Genomic DNA, 15351 nt, shown 5'->3' on the forward strand with positions numbered 1-15351 from the left:
CGCTCAAAGTTAACCAGGAACAAACCAATGTCCTCTCCAAGCTTAAACGGCCGCATCAGGTCAGTCATTTTGAACAATACGCGTTCTCCTGCACCGTGTGCCTGACTTCCATTACGAGCGCGTTCCATCTCTACCTCAAGACGCTTCATTTCCAAAGCGTGTTGACGGTCACGCTCTTGTTGCTCTCGCTCTTTCTGTTCTTTACGTTCACGCTCTTCTTTTTCTTTCTGTTCTTTAAGTTCGCGCTCTTCTTTTTCTTTTTGCTCTTTAAGTTCGCGCTCCTGTCTTTTTGCAGTCTCCCTCTCCTCAATGGTCTCAAGGCATTCCGACAGCTCGTCATCCTCAGCCTCTAACTCAAGAATAGCCTTTAGCAGTTCTGGTTTTCTGAGTTTGTCTGAGACATCCAGACCCAACTCTCTTGCAAGCTCCAGCAATTTCGGTTTGCGCAACGACTTCAAATCCATGGCTGCTCTGAATGCTGCTTTCTCTACTGCCTATTATTGTCTTGCCGCAATCTAACCCGGCAGCAACGACAACCACAATTACCAGCTCTGTTTCTGACACTAACAAAAGCCTGGCAAAGCTCAGAAGAAGAAAGTCCCGCACTCACCAAACCTCGCAGGCAGGAATTCAGCGCAGTCGTTCCGCTGCAGGCAACCAGTCATCACACAGGGCTCGTTGCACTGCTCCCGGATCGTTGTTGAGCTGCTCAGCATACAGTCAACTGCATCTCTTCGCTGCTGGCCTCCGTTGTCGCGATCTCACCGCTGGCAGACAGTTATTTGAATCCCACCGATGGCAACGGTTGTTTGGATCGCACCGATGGCGCGAGTTGTTGTGGTCGCACCGCTGGTGCGATCGGTTGGGAACTCGGCGCTGACGCCCGTGGTTGTACCTGGGTCGCAAGCCCCAAGGGTAGCGTTGGCCTGGCGGCCTGGGGTACAACTGGAAGCATCCGAAGGTCCCGGCAAAGCATGAGTCGACTGGTAACAACAAAACAACTTGTTTATTTTAACATCGCAAAGAGTTGGCGGTCAGGTTGACCGAAGTAGGGAGACGGGAGAGCACTTTACTCAACAGAAGAAATCGGAGCCCTCCTTTTGGCGTCCGGGGGCAGCTGTTTTTATACTCTCGCAGTTGAGGGCAAGAAGGAACCCCTCAATAGACGAGCACGTGATTGTACAATGGGCTAAGGTGACGCACACTGTCGTAGCGCCGCCAGTCGGGCACAAAGACTGGGAGGAGAAGGTAACTTCGGCTCTCGTAGCGCCTCTGGTCGGGCACAATGACTGGAAGGAGAAGGTAACCTCGGCTCTCGTAGCGCCTCTGGTCGGGCACAATGACTGGGAGGAGAAGGTGACCCCCTGCTGTCGCATCGCCGCCGGTCGGGCACAATGGCACATACACTCACACACGCACATGAAGACACGTGGCATCGGAACATGCCTGGAAACGCCTGGAAACGCCTGGAAACGCCTGGAAACGCCTGGAAACGCTTGGCGGGGAGCGTAGCGGCGACGCCGAACGGGCCAAAATGTCTGCCGCTTTGTTGCAATCGCGCCGGCTAAACCGCGCGTCGTAGGCGAAACGTAACAAGCGGCAGACGAGCGTATAGCCCCGTCGGCGTTGGCTGTTTGTGCGTGAGCACACTGTTGAAATTTTGATTGAAACAAAAAATTACTTTAGAACGCAACGCGCAAATTCCATCACAATCCGTCAAAATATTTTTTGTGCTGATTCTTTAATAATTCGCCTAAATATATGTAAACCATAATTATAATATAGGAAACGAGAGAAAGGGAGAGAGAAGAATGGGAAAGATAGGGAGGGAGGTTAGCCAGCGTACGCGCCGCCTGGCTACCCTGTGCCCGGGCACAGGTAATTATAAGTGATATAATCAGACATGAGATAAAATAAATGAATAATAAAATTAAAACTGCGTACATAAACGGAATGCGTTGCGTGGCAACTCTAAATTTAAAGTCCAGCGCTTAGTCGGATCCCCATGTTCTCAGAAAGCAGTAAGAACGTTTAAAAGGCTTTTCATGCCCAGGACGGCTTGGACCAGTTTAACAAGATTAATTTCTCCCACGAGGGACAATTATCGAGTCCATCTAGCGCACTTGAGAGTGAGCAAGCACTTCTGTGTAGCGCAAGTGCTAATTGCCTACCGTGACAGTGACGCCACGACATGCATAGAATGTGGCGCCATAGAATTCGTACAACTAAACGTGTTCCATAGGGGGACGTTTGTGTCAGTGGACTTAAAGATATACTTAATTCAGATAGTCGTGATCGACATTATGACAAATTAATTGTGCCATCGAAATTGCATTGATAGACGTGAACGGTCCGTGAACAACACATTGGGAACAAGCTTCCCCTAGTACCGCACTCGCGCATGCTCTGAAAGAAATCAAACAACGCCAGAAAGAATCGTCTCTTATTGCTCGACAAGAAGTCTTTTAAACTCACCAGAAGATATAGTTTCGTTTTAATGGACCGCACATCTCTCGCAGAATAATAGCTCTCTTATTGCTTAGAAAATATACGTTTTATTCATTTAAAAGAGCGAGAAATATGCAAGCGACAGTGGCAACATTAATGAAATAAAGTAAAAAAGAAAAGAAAAATAGCCCATTCGGCGTTCACAGGAATTCCAAAGCTAAATGTAATATCGGGCGAAGAAAAAGCAGCCGCGTTGCGTTCTTGCCTCTAACGTATCTTTCTTGAAGAAGAAGCGGTTCTGCTCTTAGAAAACTTGATGACAGGAATACTGTTGACCGAAATATAAGTTTGTTGCACGCAAACATGACGCTGACAAGTTATCCTCGCGTTTTAGTGTAGCACTGACCGTTGTCTCGTTTGTCAGAAGCTGCACCGCTCTCTGCGTATGTCATGTGTCAAGGGAGTGAATGAGTATCGACTTCGCCTTCGCAAGCCCATAACGTGGTGAACGATAACGGTTCATCTTTTTTACATATACATACGTTCAACAACAGGTGCAAACATATGGGGTTGAAAATTGCAGGTTAACACAGATGCTCGCGAACAAGTTAAGGAATGAGCGCGTAAAGAGAGATGGAATGAAAAAAAAAATATGTCAGGCGTAACGTTAAGATAGAGGAAGATAGCGGTGTGGATCAGATAGCAAATGAAAATAGGCAGATATTCTAGTTGACATTAAGAGAGGGAGAGAGAGAGAGAAATAAAGAAATGAAGCTGTGCAGGCCATGTAGTGCGTAAGGCAAATAACCGATGGTCCATTAGAGTTACAGAATTGGTACCGTAAATTAAGTAATTAAGAAGTTAATTAGTGTCTTTTTCGTAATTAGCTCAATATGTGTTTCGATTCCTCGTGACATATATATAGTGCGAGGAATCGAAACACGTATTCAACTAATTACCAAAAATTCGGTATTTAACTTTCTAATTACTTCATTTACGGAACATGAACAGTAACTTGTGAGCTTGCTAGAGGTATCCACTTGAATTTCCGGGATGTCACCAGTTTGGAGATATTATTTCCCAAAGCGTGGGACGAAATACACGGGCGTCCCAGGTACTTTTGTGCCACAATGCACGAGAGAGCGTTTTGTTAAAAGAGTGAGTGGAACATCAGCGCATTATTACGGCGAGTTTTATGGCACACATCTCCAATCTTCCGTCATTCTAGAAATTCATTCCTAGTGGATACGCCTTGCAAACTAAATGGGCCCCGGACCCCGTCAAGCTGCTTCAAGGCAGCTTTTTGTCCCCGGCCTTTTCCTCTTGGAGAAATAAAATGAATCTTGAATCTTGAATCTTGAAACTCACCGGTTACAATTCGTAAATTGCGATATGTGCCGCAATGTGATATTGTTCAGAAGACAATTAGTGAATTTTGGTTAATTAGTTGAACATGTGTTTCGATTTCTCGCGCAAGTAATGTCCACCTCTCTGAATAATCCAGCTCAAAGACTAGAATTACGTTATCCTCAGCAGGCTATTTTTTACAAAAAATTCCGTAAAAGTTAAATATGATTACCCTGTGCATAAAGCAGCCTCCATGGCCCTGCGGATGTCTTATACGATGACGACTGCGTCCAGCCACACGAGAGAAGTGTGTCATAACGCCAAACGACAACCGATCGCGCGGTGTGAGCCGGCCAGACGGTTATTTCCTTTTTCGCTCTCATCGTGAGAAAACCTGCCGGGTGAATCACTATATCGCTGCCATCAACAAGCCCCGTATACACGCACATCCACCGTCAGAACGCACGACAGCGGCCTCCAGTTTCCTACTCGAGCTTCGACTTCCCACTGGCGAAACAGTTCGCTTGTTTGCTTTCCCGGAATACCTCGGCTCGTGCAGGTAGGTCTCCTTTTGCGTCGCTGCGGGGCTATAATATAAGGAGCACGGTTCCGTCGTCAGGAGGTGCCGTAGTCACGCTCTCCCTCCGATTTCTTCGTTCTTCTCTGTATCGCGTGTTTTCGACTATAGATCGCTGCGTCTCCCGTCTCGGTTGCAGTTGCCAAATCGTTTCACTTCTCGCTTTATTTATCTCCCTCATCTATGCCTACCCTCTCTCGTGCGATCAAAGTGGGTAGATAACGAGGCAGTCGCGCAGTCTGTCGTGTGTTCTCCGCTAAAATACATACGCATTTGAAACACAAGAAAGCAACATGTAGATCGTTCGCTCGCTTAGTACAGATATACGAAACGCAATCGCGCCTGCAGTATAGGTGTATAGGAAGCACACCCGCCCCCATACACGCGGACGCCTCGTGCGGTGTGGCTCACGAGAGGCGGCTATCGCGCGTGGGGCTGCTCTTAAGGGGGTGCATGGCTCCCCGTAATCGTTGTGGGGGCCTCCGTCGTTATCACAATTATACTATAGTACGCCCGTCGGCCGCGCCGTATAATGGCCGAGCTGCTTCGACGGCAGAAGCTGCCGCAGAAGTGGCAGTGGAAAATCCACCCGACGCTGCTGTGTATAGAACGCTGCAGAACTGCGAGACCCGTGGGCGAGCGGGCAGCGCTCGCGCGCGCGCGCGCGCGCGTTTGTGTGTGTGTGCGTGCGTGCGTGCGTGCGTGCGTGCGTGCGTGCGCGCGTTTCTCTCTCATTCACGCTCACTGAGGCAAGAGCGAAGGGCAAGCTTGCCGCAATGATGGCAAAGTCAAGTTCCTGTTCGCTAAAGGCTTTGCGTCATCGCGGAGTCGCTTGAGGTTCGTTCGCTTGCATCTCTCGCTCTCCCTCGATAGCGTGTGCATGTGTATGTGCTCGAGTGTATGTGTCCGTGTTCGTGTGTGCGTGTGCGCATGTGCGTGGTAGAGACGGTGCGCCGTCGACGTCATCTTCCCACGCGCGTAATCTCGCTCTTTCCATTGAGCAAGTATACGCTGGACGGAGAGCGCATCTCCACACCCCAGGAATTATTTCTTTTTGTTTTATTCGTTCAATTCTTTTTATTTACCTCTCTCTTTTGAGAAAACCTGTTGACTGATGGTGGAAAACGCGGGCCGGAATGGGGGAGAAAAATATAAACGTCGAAAAAGAGGGGCGTTCGGCGTAATTGCTTCTCGCCCGACGGGCAAGTTGCGCGGATATTCGGCAACCGTCCACGTTCGCGCTGATACTGTATATGCGTGTACTATAATGCTATCCCTGTCTTTCTCGTTCAAATTCTCTAATCGGCCATATATGCGGTAACTGAACTGCCGCTGCTTACAATGTTTCCGCTTATAGCTCCTGCACTGTGTCCCCTGCACTTAACGCGTGTTGTAATGCGCTTCCTAGCGGCCTTGGGGCGCGTGACTTGGTGCAAACTTCTTTCGATAAAAGTGCGGTTGTTACGGTTCTACTTCTGAAATGGTGAGCCGTTCCAATTAGGGTTATTTACGATGCAGCTTATTTCGGCGTAATGGTAGCACGTATGTGCGATTAGCCGGACATTTTCTTTGTTTTGTGTGACCTAGCGTGTTTGGTGTTACGAGCATCAGATGGCTCGTAATGACCTAAGATCCCTTCGATAAATTGAAATGACTAAGGTGCGTTTCCTGCTTATGTAATTTGCCCTCTTTATTTCTCTTTCTTTCTCTCTCTATCTGACGAGCACTTATGAATCGTTACTCACGGAGCGAGTTGCCAGTGCCAGAGCTCCGGGGCTGCGCAAAAAACAAGTATGCTCTTCCTTAAAACTCCAAGCGCATACATGGGGCTGACGCTGTGTTTGGTCAAAACGTCTAGAAGAAGCCACGGCCTGATGCCAGTTGTATTTGTTTCGCTTTTATCCCTTCTGTTGTTTTATTCGTTCTCGGCTCATTTGTGACGCCCCGCAGTGAATCACAGATCGAACCGTGTGTTTTCCTGGGGCTTCTGCTGCGTTTTTCCTCTCAGATTTCGACCACTCTGAACATATACTCTATAGCAACGTCGATCTTCCATACTTGTGTCTTCTCGATCAGGAGAACTGCTTTCACCTATAGAGTCCACCGGTACAGTGCATCCATTCCTTTCTCCTTATCCATTCTGTTTGTGAAGGGTAGAAAACTTAATGCTCGTCTGATTGGCCTTCCCTGCTTTTCCTTTCTCTCTCTCTTCGCTTCTTCTCTCTGCAGGTATGTCCGTGATGAGACATACATACATACATACATACATACATACATACATACATACATACATACATACATACATACATACATACATACATACATACATACATACATACATACATACATACATACATACATACATACATACATACATACGCAGTGACAAGACAAACAAACAAATGGCACATAACTACCGACATGTACACACACTCAAGCCAAGAATGTCCCGCAGATTTAAGCTAGAGTCATTGTTCAAACGCAACGTACTATGATGTCCATGAGAAATACACCACACAAGCAAGAACACTGATACCATTTCCAAATAATCGATTTTTCACAAACCGCACTGTGCTTTACACAGGCCTCGTTGGCGCTTTGAGTGGCAGAATCACTGCACAATTCTCTTGTCATGGTTGGTGGGGGACTTATGGTGAAAGCGTCGTCCGACTTCTCTCTCGCCCGACTGGACTTTCAATCTAAACTCGCTCTGCCTCAGAGGAAACGCCGTCGTCGCCGCGTCCCACCTGCATGCGGCGTACGCGACGACGGCCAGGTTTCGCGGCGGAACGGCCAACCGGAAACGCCGCCGTACATCCCTCGCGTCTTTGTTCTTTCTCGACCTTTCGTTTAACGTCTTATTTTTTGCTTTCTTCCTTCACTGCCTGCTGTTTCCGTACGCGCACAGTCTGGGCACACAGGCTCGGTTCTGCAGCCTCCTTCGTTCGGCTCTCTCTCTCTCTCACCCAGTCGCTGAGCGCGTTGGCGTCAGGACCACGTATACATACAAAGGGGGCTGCGTGTACAGTGCACACGCGTGTTCTTCTACCCGCGGTTTCATCGCCTGCACGCCCGCCTGTTTTGAGGGGAGCCGCCGAGCTGTTTGCCACGCGAAGATATATACGTATATACGTAGGACGTGCGGGCGGGCGACAGCGGTACACAGAGGCACGCTGTCTTTGCTCGGAAACCAGGGCCTCATCGTCCGCCCTCCGCCGCGCAGAACACCTGTTGCTGCGAGGCCCGTTAACGCTGGTGGTTGAGGAATAACATAGTGGACGAGAGGGATCCGAACGTTTCATCGTAATATCTGCCAAACTGCGAGCATTTCAGTAAACAATGAGAAAAAAATAAAAACAAAGAATGTGCGTCCAACGCACATGCTGGAATCTATGTGAAGCAAAGCTTTATTGAAGCGCTGGGTTAATTAAATGCCGTGCAACTAATGGCGATGCGTACAATTGTGGGTATACTTTCATCCTATTCAACGTGTGATTCCATACAATGTGTGCGCGCATGCAGGACAAAATTAACTTCAATTTGGTGCATTTTTTTTGGTATTTATGCACTACATATGTCGTTCACCAGATGCATACCACCTAATATGGACATGTACGGGTTTACAATCGGAACGCTCGCGTCTCCTACTGGAAGCCGGCCTCCGCTACAGTGTGACAACCAGCTATGACCGCTGGATACATGACAACAGATTCCACAAAACAATGCTCCAATTCATACACAACACAGGCCTCACAGCACACATATAATACACATATACAGTCCAAGAATTATGCCTTAAGGGCAAGCCTTATCGCAATAAAAAAAAAAAAAATGTCGTTCACGAGCTTAGGCGAAATGCAACCACCAAGCCAGGTGGATGCGCAGTGTGAGACGTCTACGCGGCGATGTGACGGGCACGAGGGCGATGTAGTCGAGGGAACAACAGCAATTACAGGTGTGCGCGCAGAGAAGTATAGAACACATATCTAGCCACATTTAGTGATTCTGTATAGCTCTTGGTACAGCAGTGGCACATACCCCTTCTGGAGGATCGGCCAAGAATGGGGAACACGCCCGGAGGCACATGGCGAATGGCTAAACCAATGAAAAACAAACAAATCGAAGACGCTGTTGGAGGTTTGTTTGCTTCAGAGATAGCTACATTACGTGCAGCTTCTAAGTATGTAAGATGTTCGCGCAAGCAAAGAAAGCTTCGCTTTAAGAATGAACGAAGAAATCATCATCCCAGTATAGTTCTTGTTTGCAGTTATGGTTTTTTTTATTGCCAACAACTCCTCTCGCGAATTAGAGGCTCGATTGCTCAACATTTGGACGACCCACACAGAAGAGAAACACACACCACAGAGCGCTGTGTGTTTTGTTTTGTGTTTCTCTTCTGTGTATGTGACGTCCAAATGTTGCGCAATCGAGCCTCTAATATGCTATACCAACACGCCCAGTCCTCAACTTTGGCAAGTTTGCTCTCGCGACTTGGGAGTGTCAGTGCGGACCACATCGCGCACGAGCACGTACGTGTGGGCCCCCGTCCCGCCGGCGCCGCCCTTCGCCGTCGTCCTGCTCGTCGTCGGTCTCGGCTCGGCCGCGCGAAGGTACGAAGCAGCACGGGCGATGCGTCGCGCTGGCGGCGCCTCGCCTCCTCGTTGGGTGGGCGGCATACTGCGGTCGGTCGTATAACCCGCGTCGCATCTGGCGCGCGCTTTGGAGAGCGTCAAAGCACATGGCGTTTTGTTCTGCGCACTTTGTACCGGCCCGCTATTCGGAGGGGGTCTTCGGAAAGACAGAGAGCGTACAAGAACCAGCACTGACCTTGACAGGTCGCGTGGGAAGAAGAGAGAGAGGCGCGCAGGGAGAGCCGCGGTGTGCATGCAACGGCGGCTAACACAGCGCGAGCGCGCGCGCTCTGCTCCAGCAGCTCCTTACCGTGACGCAGAGTGCGGGAGGGGTTTCACCGGGGCGGAACATCGCGTTGACCCCCGCACGCTGTTCTCGTATACGCACACGACACACTCAACGTGTGGGCCGTACGTGTGCGTGTAGCCACTCCATCTGGCGAGCCGGACGTTCCACGCTTGTGCCTCCGTGTACCAAGTTCTGGTTCTTCTCGCTTTTCTTTCTTTTGCTTGTCGATTTGCTTGACTGCGTGCGACTCTTCTTAAATGTAGTGGAACGGAGCGGATGCTCGCGTTCTCGCGCAGTCGCTGTCAGTACCAATTAACTCCGTAAACGTCGAGCGCGGCATCGTTCGAGAGCTCTGCATGCGGTGTCGTCTGTTCGGTTTGTCTGTAGTTCTGTGCGCGATTGGGTGTGGACAGGACACGCGCAATGAGTGAGGTCAAACACTCCTCAGTGGGAGAGGCTGCATAGTTGCGTCACGGGAATTGGATCCGGTCCTTTGGTTGTAGATGCGCCGGCGAGAAACGTAGACGCCAGCCACTCTGACACTCACCTCCAATGGCGTCTTTGAGAAGCAACGCAATGAAGACCTCTTCCTTCGAATCGCAAGAGTGTAAAACGGTTTTCCGAAGTAGAGCCCTTCAAATTAATGTTTTACGCTGTAACTCTGTATAATTTGGTTACAACCTAAGAATTCAGTGCGAAATACACCGCTGTCAAACTTTGTACGCAAATTTTTGTGTATGTACGCCAGCCAATATATAGTTTCCACAGACGTCATCGCGGCCGCCATCTTTAGGTACTAGCAAGTCGTGAAGGAGTGCAATCAAGAAACGTGACAGCATCACGGAACGATGGGCCCATCTTGCGTCAAACGACAAAGCGATAACAGTGATAAACCAGTGTAAAACAGTCACCGTCAATATGCAAAACAATGTGCGCATGTTAATGCAATGCACTGACGTCATCATGGCCGCCAGCTTTGGGTACTAGCGCAGTAAGAGCTGCGTCCGTGCCGTTGCATGAAAACTGTCTATAACGTTCACTTGTTGTCACGACGCCGCGGCGGTTACGAACTCCTTTCAATATCGGCGTCTCCCGAAAACTATACATGTATATGTTTCGAAGCGTGGAGGCACAGACGGAAAACGCGGTGCGGTTGAATACAGGCGGAGCTTCTACACTACTACTGTCAGTACGTGCAACCCTTGCTATGCATTAGTGGTGCAGGTCTAGGCATTTCCCCTTTAAGCCTCGCTCACTTTCTGTCACTGTACAATTTATAAAAAAAAATTAAATTATGGGGTTTAACGTGCCAAAACCACTTTCTGATTATGAGGCACGCCGTAGTGGAGGACACCGGAAATTTCGACCACCTGGGGTTCATTAAAGTGCACCTAAAGCTAAGTACACGGGTGTTTTCGCATTTCGCCCCCATCGAAATGCGGCCGCCGTGGCCGGGATTCATTCCCGCGACCTTGTGTTCAGCAGCCCAACACCATAGCCACTGAGCAACCACGGCGGGTGAGTACAATTTATGAAGTGCGTGTAGTGTACACAACATCGTCGCATTAAAAAAAAAAAAGTTCTGCGAGGCTCCTCAGATTGTTGGAGGCTGCCTATGATGCGGACTCCACAAAAATAGTAAAATGCGGCAAAGAATGCTGCCTCTTTTCGAGTGCGCGTATACTCTATAACCTGAATGAGTTCATAAAGCGAGATTCAGACAAACTTTTTATTCGTTTTCACTGACTTGTGAATTCACTGGCGACATTTCGGCCGTCTCAGCAATGCAACGAGGACATTGGCACCGGTCACCGACTTCCGCGCACTTGTTTTCTCTCTCACCCTCACTCTACTCATGCCCCTGCCCTTGCGCCTGGCGGGTCGCAGTATTGCACCGGCTACATTTTTCGTATAAGCGCGCGAAGAGTCAAACTGCATGATCACATACGACGTCTGTATAGTTGCACATATAAGAGAAAGAAACCACGCGGTTGTAAAAAAAGTGCACGGGAGGTTGCAAACGATAATTGAGCCGACTGAGGTCTTTCTTTTTAAATAGAGCAGAGCAAACTTTGGAAGTGTAACCGAATACATTTGAGATTGCTTCCGTGGCTGCAGCGCAATTTAGATTACGCTCCTGGTGCTCCTATAGTAGGCAAAGCCAGGCGGCCTATAGGCTTACCTTGTAAGAAGTCTGGCTTCCTCCACGGAACCATGCACCGCGCGGGTATGTCCGATACCTGCAGTGTCGTATCAATATCCGCGGTAATAGTTAAAAAAACACGCACGTGGGTGTTTTTATCATAAAGTGAATACAGTCTGCGCCGCGAATCTTGTCGCCGATGGATTTCAAAATACCCTAGAATTGATTAAGAGTGGTCGAACAAGCTTGGGCATCGAGTCCGCGTGTCGAAACGCTGGCTCCAGCAACATTCCTGCGTTAGACCACTGCTAGTCACCTCCAGCTTCCATCTTCCACTGGAATTCTGCCTCGAGAAGATGCGATATATATATATATATATATATATATATATATATATATATATATATATATATATATATATATATATAGCTTTTGACCGAGTGCCCCACTGTCGCCTAATATCTAAATTATCTGCCCTACGACTTGACTCTTTAACATTATCCTGGATTCGTAATTTTCTTTCTTTTCGAGAACAGTTTACTGTTGTTAACAATTTCTCTTCCCCGCCTTCTTCTGTTAGCTCTGGTGTGCCACAAGGCAGCGTCCTCGGCCCCTTGCTCTTCTTAATCTACATTAACGACTTACCCACCCAGATTACTTCCTGCATGCGCCTTTTTGCCGATGACTGTATAATCTACCGTCCTATTCACACGACTGACGATCACTTGAAACTTCAAGCAGATCTTAACCTTATCGCTAACTGGTGTAACAAATGGCTCATGACACTAAACTTTACAAAGTGCGAGGTGATGTGCTTCAGCCGAAAATGTGTAAATTCTAAATATTCGTATCATCTTAATAATACTATGCTTTCCCACACTTCATCATATAAGTACCTTGGTGTTGTTCTTACAGAGAATCTTTCATGGACCCCACACATCACTTCTACATGCGCCAAAGCATCACGTTCTCTGGGCTATCTACGGCGCAATTTGCGAAATGCCCCGCCAAACATTCGAAAACTCGCTTTCCAAACATTCATTTTGCCACAGTTAGAATTCGCCTCCCCAATTTGGTCCCCTCATCAAAATTACCTAATAAATATGACGGAAATGATACAAAACAGAGCAGCCCGGTTCATATCGCGTAACTACAGTATAAACTCGAGCATTACACAAATTAAACTAGACCTACTGTTGCCGCCATTAGATATCCGCCGTAACATCGCTCTTCTGTGCTTATTCCACAAATATATTTACACTAATAAACGAACCCGGTTGCAACTACAAATACCCCACTCCTTTTCACGCAGATTACATAATCAGTTCAGTTTCATGCGCATATACGGTAAAACAAATGCATTTAATTCATCGGCACTACCACGTGCCATCCGTCTCTGGAGTGACCTCCCTGATAACATAGCCTCCATATCTAATCCCGACACGTTCCGCTCTCAGTTACTCATGCTTTTCCCATTTAATACCGTTCACGAGTGACCAATCTAGTGTATGTTATCGTGCATTTTTGCCATGTTGTATATCATTTTCACAAACGGTATTCCTTTGCTCTGTTAACAGTAACAAGTGTTCGTGTGCCTTCAGATATTGCTTTGTATTCCTAGTGCCTTCAATATTGTGTAACATGGTAATCTTTTTATAGCACTGTTCCTATTAGAAATTTGTACTTTTTATACCTCTTACTGTTCAATGTGCCCCCCTTACTTTATGCCCTTCCATAGGGCCTGTAAGGTTCTTTTGAATAAATAAATAAATAAATAAATAAATAAATAAATAAATATATATATATATATATATATATATATATATATATATATATATATATATATATATATATATATATATATATATATATATATATATATATATATATATATATATATATATATATACAATGCCTCGCACCGCTTCCCAGTCAGTCTCTCGGCCGCTCATTCATAAGCCTCACCTAATAAGGCCGAGCGCATACACTTGGCTGAACAGCCGTGGTTTCTGCTGTCCGAATACCGTCGGTGGTCCTCGCTCCATTTCACAGCTTGATGCTGCGGCGAACTATTAGCGCCACCTGTGCGCACAACTCTTCCCGCAAGACACTTCATGTGCGCATGCTAGCGTGCGCACCCAACTCAAAGGTGGTGGGCGTGCCGCAGCTAAGACGCGAGTTGGGCAAAAGCGTCAACCGTGCGTGAAGAGTCGTTCCGAGCATCAGATATCCCCACGCGCATGTATGTGTACGCGTAGGGAGCTGCCATGTTGCTGTATGCGTATCGGAGAGGCCTCGCCTCTTCGGCTATATACGGCTGGATCGTCTTGGCCCGGCTCGTTCATCTTCGGCAGCTGGAAGCCATCGACCGGGAGGGGCTTGCGTAGTTTTTGCAGGAAGCGGGCTTGTACACAAAGCTTGTTCCGAGGCTGCGAAATCACTTCCCACACCGTACGGTGGCGAGAGATTAATATCGCCGAGCGCGCCGTTGCATTAAGAGCGGTCATCAGCACCTTCGGGCAGGCACGGCCGATCCCCCTTTTTCTTCCTCGGTTGATATTGCGTCTGTTTGCTTTATTGTTATCGTCCGCTTTGTGTGCGCAGACCGGAAGACGCAACGGACTAATATTATCACAGGTGAACGCGGAGGCAATTACGATAGCAGAATCCATGCAGTCCAGATAGGGCGATGGAAAGAGAAAAAAAAAAGAAAAGCGAGATTGCAAAACTGCTTTTGTCCCATTCAGAAGCGAGAACACCCCATGCCGACTTTGCCTTCTGCTTTAGAAGGTTCACCTCAGCCAATGGCGAAACTCTGAAAGTGCTGCGTCCGTACCTCCATCTGTACGCACGGGCAATAGTCGCCATGCAATTCCGTTTGCGCCGAGACCGAGAGGCGTCGTTAATTAATGCTGCGATGCTGGCGCGCCCGCGAAGGAGTGCATATATTACTACGTCATTCGTTTTTTGCCTTCTTGTGCGCTTATCGGGTCGGTGACCATTTATCATAGCAGCGACTCACAGGTTTCAGAATCAGCTACGAGGGCTGTTATGGACTATTTACACAGCACCGGCCTAGACTTGAAACTTTAGGGAGACCACTGTATTACGTGGTTACTGTATTTACGCATCGCTTCTTCTTTTCCTCGTCATCTCTCACCATTCCTTGTTGTTCCCTTTCCTCCTACCCCTGTGAGGAGCATAGAACGTCAGAACATACTAGCTCTAACCTATCTCTCTGCCTTTTCTATAATAAATTATCTCATTTTATTACAGGTTTACAGGTTAACTTTAACGGCTTAAAAGGTTACCTCAAATAAGGGAAATTTATTTGGGTTTGCTTGGAAGCGCAGAATTTCATTTTTTTTTTCATGCCATCCGGACATGGGGCTGTATAGAAACGTATTTGCGAGTCAACTTTGTTGCTATTATTTTTTTTTCACATCCGCCGTGCTTTCCCGTACAATCACGTCATCTCCTAGGGAGCGCGTTTACTACAGTTTCCGGCGCGTCTACTGACACCTGTCAACAATGACGAGCATTTCTCACGGAAAAAACCATTCACAGAGTATAAATGATGGCTGTTTACGTTATTACAGAAACGCGTATCGGCGGCCCTTTGGTGAATGATTGCCGTGTGGTGTTACTATATATGGCAATGTTCGGAGTTCCATGCAATTTGTCTTTCCTGTATGCCTGGACTAAGAACTTCGTGTGCCAAGCAGTGCCAGCCTTCGCCGAGTTGCGCACACTTCCGCGTATAGAGCACGGCACCAGGAGAACACGGAGATACGAGTGGGCACGGCCGGTCAGATTAGGGAAGCGCGCGCAAAGAAGGTTGAAATATCGCGCGCACAGAGCGTTTCCCGCAGCCGAACCACTTCAGCGAGGAGTGCCGGAGAGGGTCGCGGCTTTC

The 15351-nt window shown here is 47.9% G+C and overlaps 1 protein-coding gene across 4 annotated transcripts in view; it reads left to right on the top strand.

Annotated features, from left to right (window-relative positions):
- Window positions 1-15351, top strand: part of LOC142579710 (CD151 antigen-like) — a 162162-nt gene that overhangs the window by 71015 nt on the left and 75796 nt on the right. The window contains exon 1 of one of the 4 annotated variants that reach the window (XM_075690199.1): window positions 4336-4354. The exons of the other annotated variants lie outside the window; for them this stretch is intronic. The gene's annotated coding sequence lies outside the window, so the exon portion shown is untranslated. Of the gene's footprint in view, window positions 1-4335; window positions 4355-15351 lie in introns of those variants that run through there. 4 annotated transcript variants of the gene reach the window in all.

This window comes from Dermacentor variabilis, chromosome 4, assembly GCF_050947875.1.
Source record: "Dermacentor variabilis isolate Ectoservices chromosome 4, ASM5094787v1, whole genome shotgun sequence".
Taxonomy (NCBI): domain Eukaryota; kingdom Metazoa; phylum Arthropoda; class Arachnida; order Ixodida; family Ixodidae; genus Dermacentor; species Dermacentor variabilis.